The sequence below is a fragment of the Zootermopsis nevadensis genome, unplaced genomic scaffold (genome assembly GCF_977971745.1).
Source record: "Zootermopsis nevadensis isolate Lab colony 2312 unplaced genomic scaffold, Znev_1.0 Znev_ptg000053l, whole genome shotgun sequence".
In the NCBI taxonomy this organism is placed as follows: Eukaryota; Metazoa; Arthropoda; class Insecta; order Blattodea; family Termopsidae; genus Zootermopsis; species Zootermopsis nevadensis.
Window position 1 is genome coordinate 110,999 of NW_028259185.1, and position 12,474 is coordinate 123,472.

At 40.0% G+C, this 12,474-nt stretch overlaps 2 pseudogenes; both read right to left on the minus strand.

Annotated features, from left to right (window-relative positions):
• Positions 1 to 6,430: 6,430 nt before the first annotated feature.
• On the minus strand, positions 6,431 to 6,691 carry LOC147871460 (signal recognition particle RNA; annotated as a pseudogene).
• A 5,522-nt stretch (positions 6,692 to 12,213) lies between these two features.
• Positions 12,214 to 12,474, minus strand: LOC147871461 (signal recognition particle RNA; annotated as a pseudogene).

A 12,474-nucleotide genomic window follows, 5' to 3' on the forward strand; every position in this document is an offset into this window, starting at 1 on the left:
ACAAGAACAGCGACGTAAAGACGTAGAATATCAGATTAGAGAACGCGCTCCGGAAGGAGCGCCCTGCTCTAGTCTTCTACTATAAAAATTTGTGATTTTCGTTGCCTTCAGGAAATGACGTCTTCAAACAATGTCAACAGATATTTGTTTATACTCTGCATTGTTGTGTTGGTATAGAAACACAACAATGCCGAGTAAACAAATAACGCTTCACAACAAAGAAATCAAAAAATACCAAGCCAGTCGCATTATCACTGCTCTACAAGCAGCACATCGTCTCCGAACAGCGACAGAAAGCTATTTAAGAAATGGAGAAAAGTGAGAGAAGGTAATCTGATACTGATAATAATACTCATTCAAGTCAAACTGCTTACGAAAACTGACGCCTCTGTGTTTAAATTATATTTAGGCGATAAATACAATGAAAGGAAGGGGTTAAAAGACTTGAGTAAGACACAAAAAAAACCCTCCGAAGGGGGGGGGGGTTAGTTTAGTTTCTTACTCAAGATTTTAACAAATTAATATATACAAAAACCTCAGAATTTTAAATTTTAAAAAGAAATGCAAAACTTGCTTTACGTATAGATTATAGCTATACATAAAGCTTAAAAATGTTCAGCAGAGATGAAAGCATCTACGGAATAGTAAGAGTGAGTGAAGAGGTAATATTTCAATGCAGGCTTATACCTTTATATAATAACTTAGACTTTTAACTGTTGGAAGATTATTAAACAACTTGATACCTGTATAGTAGACTCCTTTTTGATATTTAGTAAGGTTAGGATTTGGCACATAGAGATCACGTTTCCATCTTGTATTTAAATTATGTACATCTGTATTTCTTTTAAATTTATCTAAGTTTTCCACCACACATGATAGACAGCAGAGTATAAATTCACTTGCAAGTGGAAGTATATTAAATTTACGAAATAATTTTCTACAAGATACCCTGCTTTTGACACCGGCCATTATTCTAATTAATTTGTTTTGCATGTAAAAAGTTGTCAGTGGAACCATGGTTCCGGATAATTTGACGTAAATACGTCACACTTGCTTTACAATCGAGTAAAGTTTGATTAAGACATTGCTTATTTAACTTGAATTAGTTACGCTTAAGATGGGTCTGTGGTAGATGAATGTAATGTAATGTAATGTAAGGTAACTATGTAGGTAACCATTGTTGTTTATTTGTTGATAAACAGATGACGTTTCCCAGGTAACATATCAATGAAGTTTGACGTTTTCCAGGTAACATATCAATGAAGTTTGACGTTTCCCAGGTAACATATCAATGAAGTTTGACGTTTCCCAGGTAACATAACAATGGTTATGTTACCTAAGAAACTAATTGCTACGTGATCTGTTTACTCGGCATTGTTGTGTTACATTACTGCCGTCAACAATCCGCTTTCGTTATTGCGGAAAGAACTGAGCTGTGAATCGGCTGTAGAATAAGTGCGTCGTAGAATAGATAATTTTGTGCTGGTAAAAACGTTTTAGAATATCACAGGTACTTATCTTATGTAAGAATTATTACATTACATTACATTATAGAGACGTATTTACGTCAGATTCTCCGGAACCGTAGTTCCTCTGTCAACATTTCATATCTTATATTTCTGAATCTGTAGTATTACAGAATCTGAAAATCGTGTACAATGAACACAGAAAAATACGACCTTGAACACATCCGTATGTGTTTTGTATTGTTCACTGAGTTGAACTCTAGAAACTGTGATGGGTGTGTTATAGCTTCATTGCTTAATTTAATTAACAGTAATATAAAAGTGATTTATATATTTTCAATTGTGTGTCTTTTAGATCCCGGTGACAGAAGGTGACGTCTTCAAACAATGGCAACAGATATTTGTTTATACTCTGCATTGTTGTGTTGGTATAGAAACACAACAATGCCGAGTAAACAAATAACGTAATAAATAAACAAATACCAAGCCAGTCGCATGATCACTGCTCTACAAGCAGCACATCGTCTCCGAACAGCGACAGAAAACTATTTAAGAAATGAAGAAAAGTGAGAGAAGGTAATCTGATACTGATAATAATACTCATTCAAGTCAAACTGCTTACGAAAACTGACGCCTCTTTGTTTAAATTATGTTTAGGCGATAAATACAATGAAAGGAAGGGGTTAAAAGACTTGAGTAAGACACAAAATTAACCATCCCTTTGGGGGGGGGGGTTAGTTTAGTTTTTTACTCAAGATTTTAACAAATTAATATACAAAAACCTCAGAATTTTAAATTTTAAAAAGAAATGCAAAACTTGCTTTACGTATAGATTATAGATATACATAAAGCTTAAAAAATTTCAGCAGAGATGAAAGCATCTACGGAATAGTAAGAGTGAGTGAAGAGGTAATATTTCAATGCAGGCTTGAATACCTTTATATAATAACTAAGACTTTTAACTGTTGGTGGAAGATTATTAAATAACTTGATACCTGTATGGTAGACTCCTTTTTGATATTTAGTAAGGTTAGGATTTGGCACATAGAGATCATGTTTCCATCTTGTATTTAAATTATGTACATCTGTATTTATTTTAAATTTATCTAAGTTTTCCACCACACATGATAGACAGCAGAGTATAAATTCACTTGCAAGTGGAAGTATATTAAATTTACGAAATAATTTTCTACAAGATACCCTGCTTTTGACACCGGCCATTATTCTAATTAATTTGTTTTGCATGTAAAAAGTTGTCAGTGGAACCATGGTTCCGCATAATTTGACGTAAATACGTCACACCTGCTTTACAATCGAGTAAAGTTTGATTAAGACATTGCTTATTTAAATTGAATTAGTTACGCTTAAGATGGGTCTGTGGTAGATGAATGTAATGTAATGTAATGTAAGGTAACTATGTAGGTAACCATTGTTTATTTGTTGATAAACAGATGACGTTTCCCAGGTAACATATCAATGAAGTTTGACGTTTCCCAGGTAACATATCAATGAAGTTTGACGTTTCCCAGGTAATATAACAATGAAGTTATGTTATCTAAGAAACTAATTGTTACGTGATCTCTTTACTCGGCATTGTTGTGTTACATTACTGCCGTCAACAATCCGCTTTCGTTATTTCGGAAAGCGCTGAGCTGTGAATCGGCTGTAGAATAAGTGGGTCGTAGAATAGATAATTTTGTGCTGGTAAAAACGTTTTAGAATATCACAGGTACTTATCTTATGTAAGAATTATTACATTACATTACATTATAGAGACGTATTTACGTCAGATTCTCCGGAACCGTGGTTCATCTGTCAACATTTCATAACTTATATTTCTGAATCTGTAGTATTACGGAATCTGAAAATCGTGTACAATGAACACAGAAAAATACAAACCCAAATTTTAGACCTTGAACACATTCGTATGTGTTTTGTATTGTTCACTGAGGTGAACTCTAGAAACTGTGATGGGTGTGTTATAGCTTCATTGCTTAATTTAATTAACAGTAATATAAAGTGATTTATATATTTTCAATTGTGTCTGTCTTTTAGATACCGGTGACAGAAGGTGACGTCTTCAAACAATGTCAACAGATATTTGTTTATACTCTGCATTGTTGTGTTGGTATAGAAACACAACAATGCCGAGTAAACAAATAACGTAATAAATAAACAAATACGAAGCCAGTCGCATGATCACTGCTCTACAAGCAGCACATCGTCTCCGAACAGCGACAGAAAACTATTTAAGAAATGGAGAAAAGTGAGAGAAGACGTACTGACACCAACAAGGTAATCTGATACTGATAATAATACTCATTCAAGTCATACTGCGCATTCAAGGGTTAAAACACTTGGATAAGACACAAAACTAACCACCCTTTGGGGGGGGGGGTTAGTTTAGTTTCTTACTCAATGGGGAACTTCATACTTATGATTCAATTTAACATTTTAGAGTGATTAATTCAAGGAGTATGAGATGGTTGAGACATGTACCGCACAAAATTTAACAGATTCAATTGACTTTAGGTAGGTGGATGATCTGAACACGACAATGAACCTTAAGAGTTCCATAATATAAAGCAATGATTTTGACGTAAATACGTCTACACGGAAGGGTCATTCGGCGAAAAAGTGTAACGGAGATGTGTAGGATCCGTATCCGTAACGTCGTGTTTGTTTATTTCAGTCGTAATCCAGGGCGAGCCTCAGGTACTGGGCGGGCGACAGGTGGCGGATAGTGATATGAGGGTTAGCTGCGAATAAGGGGCAGTCCCGGACCGAGGCGGCAAGACCGGAGAACGTGGGAGTGTAGCTGGTGGCAGGCTACACCCATCAAATACCACATGAGCTCAGTGCCCCCACTGCCTTGTGGGTAGGGGAGGAATCCCCAAAGGCTAAGGGAAGGAAAACCCTGACAGAAAACCAAGGGTAGAAGGGGCTGCATAGGGATAGAGAAACCAGTCCTTCTAAGGGAAAGAACCCGGAATAAAAACTTATGGAGGACGGTGGGGGGGGTGCACATCGGACTACCAACCCAATTCTGGAAGAAGCTCACACACTGAAAGGGCCGTAGTGCTAGAGAAGAAGAGGTTGGAGCAGAAGCGCACATGTAATGAAGAAATTCGAAACTTTCATTTTGTTTGTATGTATTCTTCCTTTGTGTGTGTCTGCGTGCGCGCGCGAGCGTTTGGGTGTGTGTATGTGGCGTGGGGCGTGGGGCGTGTGGGGCCTGGTGTCCTATCGTGTTGTATCGTGTGGTTTGGTGTGTTGTGTGGTGTGTTCTGCAGTCGTGTCGCGTCGTGTCGTGTCGTCGTGTGCTGTCGTGTCGTGTGGTGTACTGTGGTGTGGGCCGACACCACACGACACGAGACGACGCCACACGAGACGACGCCACACGACACGACGCCACACGAGAGGACGCCACACGAGACGACGCCACACGAGACGACGCCACACGAGACGACGCCACACGAGACGACACACCACGCGACACGTCAGCACACCACACGACACGACACTACACGACTGCACACCACACCACACCACACCACACGACAAGACACCACCCCCACACCACGCCCCAGACGCCCCACACGCCACACACACACCCAAGCGCGCGCGCACACGCACACACACACACAGAGGAGGAAGACGTACAAACCTAATGAAAGTTTCGATATTCATTACATGTCCTTCTTCTTCTTCTTTACCACTACGGCCCTTTCAGTGTGTCAGCTTCTTCCAGAATTGGGTTCTTAGCCCGATGTCCAACCCCCATAGTCCTCCAGAAGTTTTTATTCCGGGTTCTTTCCCTTAGAAGGATTGGTTTCTCTTTTCCTATGCAGCCCCTTCAACCCTTGGTTTTCTGTCAGGGTCTTCCTTCCCTGTTTTAAAGAAGTAATTGTTTTGTTTGTTTGTTTGTTCCGAAATGTAAATCGATCAATCGATAAGGAATATGAATGATATTTTATTATCTTAATTATAATAAATTTTAAATAAAATTATATTGTGATCAGACGGATTAAAATAAATAATTGATATAATTGTTTTATTTCCATTGTCATAAATATTGTACAGATTTCTTCCAATTTTGGGCTGTGGTCTCCAGAAACCAAGTTTTATTGCTGGAGAGTGGCCATGTTTGAAGAATATTCAGATTTCATATTTATTAGAATGTGGAACAGGAAATCTACCTTTTAGTTTTTAGTTTTCATTTTTATGTTTGATTAGTGGAGTTAGGCTTTGAAATTTTCTATTATGATATATATTTAAAAAATGCTTTTTCATAGGTTAAAAAGCATACATACAGATTATGTGAATTTAAAGTTAAATTTGATAAATTATGCATGGAAATAGTTAAATAAATGGAATGATTGTTAATTTATAAATAATGATAGTTCATCATATAAATTGGAGTATTAAAACATCAGTAGGTCTCACAAGTTCTCTGCAGAATATATTTGTTTTAATTTGGAATGAACATTCTTCTCCATAATTGCAAAATCTGTGAGGTGGCAATTCAGCCCTACTGGCTCTCGTGACTGGACCAAATTATCCCAGGCCGGGAGGTGGTACGGTTGTGGGATGGTAATAGCGGTTAAGCCAAAAAACTTAATAAATGAACCCCCGATTAAACAACAAGGGATATTTAATAAAAATATATATAAATTCAAAAGGAGAACAAACTCCCAAGGCTCAGGCTCCGGTAGGGGGTTACAACCCAAAAAATATCAGACCTATCTGTCTCCAAGCTGAGTCGTTCTCTGCCCGGCGGACACACACACACACAGACTGTCTGCCCTGCTGTCTCATCTGGGTCTCGAAGCCGCCGACTCCAAAGAACTTCGAGAGAGCAGATAGGCTACTCGAGCCATGAGACATGGCTCATCCTCCCCCCCCCTCCAAAAAATGCTCCCTGGGCCGGGGTTGTCGTAGTACAGGTGCCGGTAGCTCCGATCACAGGTGACTTCCGGTCTGCTCTAAAGCAGCTCCCAGTCTTCATGCGCGATCCCATTACAGCATCATACGGGTGAGTTTCCTCTCTGGCCCGATCCACCCCTCCTTAAACAACCTGGCCACCCCGGGCTCCCCCCAGGGTGTCCATATTGATACCGAGCTTAGCTGTGGGACACAGAACACCAGAACTCCCAACCTCAAGTCATTTCTCAACACTTAGCCTCTAAGTAGTTGGATTACAGGAGTTCGTCACCACTCCCAGCACGTCGGAGCCCCAGCCCTGGCTTTCAGCTTCGTTGTGGGCACCGAAAGTGCATACGCAGAGTCACGACCGAGTAGACAACCCCCCCACCCCCACAAAAAAAAAAATGAAAGTGATAGTGGAACCACGGTTCCGGAGAATTTGACGTAAATACGTCTTTACGGAAAGGAAGTTTATATATTGGCTTTATTCTAAATATTCCCTTCATACATGCTGTACAATTGAGATAAGTTTGATTAAGACTTTGCTTATTTAACCTGAATTAGTTACGCTTAAGATGGGTCTGTGGTAGCTGAAATATCTTTTTTTTATTTTTACTATAAAAATTTGTGATTTCGTCGTCATCAATCAACAATGTCAACAGATATTTGTTTATACTCTGCATTGTTGTGTTGGTATAGAAACACAACAATGCCGAGTAAACAAATAACGCTTCACAACAAAGAAATCAAAAAATATCAAACCAGTCGCATTATCACTGCTCCAGAAGCAGCAGACCGCAATCTTGATTATCGACTGACAGTTGGCTTAAAACATCAGAAAAGCGAAAGAAGACGTCATCAAGTATTTGAAGTACCAACTCCAACAACTTCACAAGGTAAACTGATCCTCATTCGATATATTACGATTACGAAAACTATTATGATCGATTTTAAGACGAAGATTTGCAAGGGTGGGGATGGACGTAGAAAGTTGACTGAACAAGAACAGCGACGTAAAGACGTAGAATATCAGATTAGAGAACGCGCTCCGGAAGGAGCGCCCTGCTCTAGTCTTCTACTATAAAAATTTGTGATTTTCGTTGCCTTCAGGAAATGACGTCTTCAAACAATGTCAACAGATATTTGTTTATACTCTGCATTGTTGTGTTGGTATAGAAACACAACAATGCCGAGTAAACAAATAACGCTTCACAACAAAGAAATCAAAAAATACCAAGCCAGTCGCATTATCACTGCTCTACAAGCAGCACATCGTCTCCGAACAGCGACAGAAAACTATTTAAGAAATGGAGAAAAGTGAGAGAAGGTAATCTGATACTGATAATAATACTCATTCAAGTCAAACTGCTTACGAAAACTGACGCCTCTGTGTTTAAATTATATTTAGGCGATAAATACAATGAAAGGAAGGGGTTAAAAGACTTGAGTAAGACACAAAAAAAACCCTCCGAAGGGGGGGGGGTTAGTTTAGTTTCTTACTCAAGATTTTAACAAATTAATATACAAAAACCTCAGAATTTTAAATTTTAAAAAGAAATGCAAAACTTGCTTTACGTATAGATTATAGCTATACATAAAGCTTAAAAATGTTCAGCAGAGATGAAAGCATCTACGGAATAGTAAGAGTGAGTGAAGAGGTAATATTTCAATGCAGGCTTATACCTTTATATAATAACTTAGACTTTTAACTGTTGGAAGATTATTAAACAACTTGATACCTGTATAGTAGACTCCTTTTTGATATTTAGTAAGGTTAGGATTTGGCACATAGAGATCACGTTTCCATCTTGTATTTAAATTATGTACATCTGTATTTCTTTTAAATTTATCTAAGTTTTCCACCACACATGATAGACAGCAGAGTATAAATTCACTTGCAAGTGGAAGTATATTAAATTTACGAAATAATTTTCTACAAGATACCCTGCTTTTGACACCGGCCATTATTCTAATTAATTTGTTTTGCATGTAAAAAGTTGTCAGTGGAACCATGGTTCCGGATAATTTGACGTAAATACGTCACACTTGCTTTACAATCGAGTAAAGTTTGATTAAGACATTGCTTATTTAACTTGAATTAGTTACGCTTAAGATGGGTCTGTGGTAGATGAATGTAATGTAATGTAATGTAAGGTAACTATGTAGGTAACCATTGTTGTTTATTTGTTGATAAACAGATGACGTTTCCCAGGTAACATATCAATGAAGTTTGACGTTTTCCAGGTAACATATCAATGAAGTTTGACGTTTCCCAGGTAACATATCAATGAAGTTTGACGTTTCCCAGGTAACATAACAATGGTTATGTTACCTAAGAAACTAATTGCTACGTGATCTGTTTACTCGGCATTGTTGTGTTACATTACTGCCGTCAACAATCCGCTTTCGTTATTGCGGAAAGAACTGAGCTGTGAATCGGCTGTAGAATAAGTGCGTCGTAGAATAGATAATTTTGTGCTGGTAAAAACGTTTTAGAATATCACAGGTACTTATCTTATGTAAGAATTATTACATTACATTACATTATAGAGACGTATTTACGTCAGATTCTCCGGAACCGTAGTTCCTCTGTCAACATTTCATATCTTATATTTCTGAATCTGTAGTATTACAGAATCTGAAAAACGTGTACAATGAACACAGAAAAATACGACCTTGAACACATCCGTATGTGTTTTGTATTGTTCACTGAGGTGAACTCTAGAAACTGTGATGGGTGTGTTATAGCTTCATTGCTTAATTTAATTAACAGTAATATAAAAGTGATTTATATACTTTCAATTGTGTGTCTTTTAGATCCCGGTGACAGAAGGTGACGTCTTCAAACAATGGCAACAGATATTTGTTTATACTCTGCATTGTTGTGTTGGTATAGAAACACAACAATGCCGAGTAAACAAATAACGTAACAAATAAACAAATACCAAGCCAGTCGCATGATCACTGCTCTACAAGCAGCACATCGTCTCCGAACAGCGACAGAAAACTATTTAAGAAATGAAGAATAGTGAGAGAAGACGTACTAACACCAACAAGGTAATCTGATACTGATAAGAATACTCATTCAAGTCATACTGCGCATTCAAGGGTTAAAACACTTGGATAAGACACAAAACTAACCACCCTTTGGGGGGGGGTTAGTTTAGTTTCTTACTCAATGGGGAACTTCATACTTATGATTCAATTTAACATTTTAGAGTGATTAATTCAAGGAGTATGAGATGGTTGAGACATGTACCGCACAAAATTTAACAGATTCAATTGACTTTAGGTAGGTGGATGATCTGAACACGACAATGAACCTTAAGAGTTCCATAATATAAAGCAATGATTTTGACGTAAATACGTCTACACGGAAGGGTCATTCGGCGAAAAAGTGTAACGGAGATGTGTAGGATCCGTATCCGTAACGTCGTGTTTGTTTATTTCAGTCGTAATCCAGGGCGAGCCTCAGGTACTGGGCGGGCGACAGGTGGCGGATAGTGATATGAGGGTTAGCTGCGAATAAGGGGCAGTCCCGGACCGAGGCGGCAAGACCGGAGAGCGTGGGAGTGTAGCTGGTGGCAGGCTACACCCATCAAATACCACATGAGCTCAGTGCCCCCACTGCCTTGTGGGTAGGGGAGGAATCCCCAAAGGCTAAGGGAAGGAAAACCCTGACAGAAAACCAAGGGTAGAAGGGGCTGCATAGGGATAGAGAAACCAGTCCTTCTAAGGGAAAGAACCCGGAATAAAAACTTATGGAGGACGGTGGGGGGGTGCACATCGGACTACCAACCCAATTCTGGCAGAAGCTCACACACTGAAAGGGCCGTAGTGCTAGAGAAGAAGAGGTTGGAGCAGAAGCGCACATGTAATGAAGAAATTCGAAACTTTCATTTTGTTTGTATGTATTCTTCCTTTGTGTGTGTCTGCGTGCGCGCGCGAGCGTTTGGGTGTGTGTATGTGGCGTGGGGCGTGGGGCGTGTGGGGCCTGGTGTCCTGTCGTGTTGTATCGTGTGGTTTGGTGTGTTGTGTGGTGTGTTCTGCAGTCGTGTCGCGTCGTGTCGTGTCGTCGTGTGCTGTCGTGTCGTGTGGTGTACTGTGGTGTGGGCCGACACCACACGACACGAGACGACGCCACACGAGACGACGCCACACGAGACGACGCCACACGACAGGACGCCACACGACACGACGCCACACGAGAGGACGCCACACGAGACGACGCCACACGAGACGACGCCACACGAGACGACGCCACACGAGACGACGCCACACGAGACGACGCCACACGAGACGACGCCACACGAGACGACGCCACACGAGACGACACACCACGCGACACGTCAGCACACCACACGACACGACACCACACGACTGCACACCACACCACACCACACCACACCACACCACACGACAAGACACCACCCCCACACCACGCCCGACGCCCCACACGCCACACACACACCCAAGCGCGCGCGCACACGCACACACACACACAGAGGAGGAAGACGTACAAACCTAATGAAAGTTTCGATATTCATTACATGTCCTTCTTCTTCTTCTTTACCACTACGGCCCTTTCAGTGTGTCAGCTTCTTCCAGAATTGGGTTCTTAGCCCGATGTCCAACCCCCATAGTCCTCCAGAAGTTTTTATTCCGGGTTCTTTCCCTTAGAAGGATTGGTTTCTCTTTTCCTATGCAGCCCCTTCAACCCTTGGTTTTCTGTCAGGGTTTTCCTTCCCTGTTTTAAAGAAGTAATTGTTTTGTTTGTTTGTTTGTTCCGAAATGTAAATCGATCAATCGATAAGGAATATGAATGATATTTTATTATCTTAATTATAATAAATTTTAAATAAAATTATATTGTGATCAGACGGATTAAAATAAATAATTGATATAATTGTTTTATTTCCATTGTCATAAATATTGTACAGATTTCTTCCAATTTTGGGCTGTGGTCTCCAGAAACCAAGTTTTATTGCTGGAGAGTGGCCATGTTTGAAGAATATTCAGATTTCATATTTATTAGAATGTGGAACAGGAAATCTACCTTTTAGTTTTTAGTTTTCATTTTTATGTTTGATTAGTGGAGTTAGGCTTTGAAATTTTCTATTATGATATATATTTAAAAAATGCTTTTTCATAGGTTAAAAAGCATACATACAGATTATGTGAATTTAAAGTTAAATTTGATAAATTATGCATGGAAATAGTTAAATAAATGGAATGATTGTTAATTTATAAATAATGATAGTTCATCATATAAATTGGAGTATTAAAACATCAGTAGGTCTCACAAGTTCTCTGCAGAATATATTTGTTTTAATTTGGAATGAACATTCTTCTCCATAATTGCAAAATCTGTGAGGTGGCAATTCAGCCCTACTGGCTCTCGTGACTGGACCAAATTATCCCAGGCCGGGAGGTGGTACGGTTGTGGGATGGTAATAGCGGTTAAGCCAAAAAACTTAATAAATGAACCCCCGATTAAACAACAAGGGATATTTAATAAAAATATATATAAATTCAAAAGGAGAACAAACTCCCAAGGCTCAGGCTCCGGTAGGGGGTTACAACCCAAAAAATATCAGACCTATCTGTCTCCAAGCTGAGTCGTTCTCTGCCCGGCGGACACACACACACACAGACTGTCTGCCCTGCTGTCTCATCTGGGTCTCGAAGCCGCCGACTCCAAAGAACTTCGAGAGAGCAGATAGGCTACTCGAGCCATGAGACATGGCTCATCCTCCCCCCCCCTCCAAAAAATGCTCCCTGGGCCGGGGTTGTCGTAGTACAGGTGCCGGTAGCTCCGATCACAGGTGACTTCCGGTCTGCTCTAAAGCAGCTCCCAGTCTTCATGCGCGATCCCATTACAGCATCATACGGGTGAGTTTCCTCTCTGGCCCGATCCACCCCTCCTTAAACAACCTGGCCACCCCGGGCTCCCCCCAGGGTGTCCATATTGATACCGAGCTTAGCTGTGGGACACAGAACACCAGAACTCCCAACCTCAAGTCATTTCTCAACACTTAGCCTCTAAGTAGTTGGATTACAGGAGTTCGTCACCACTCCCAGC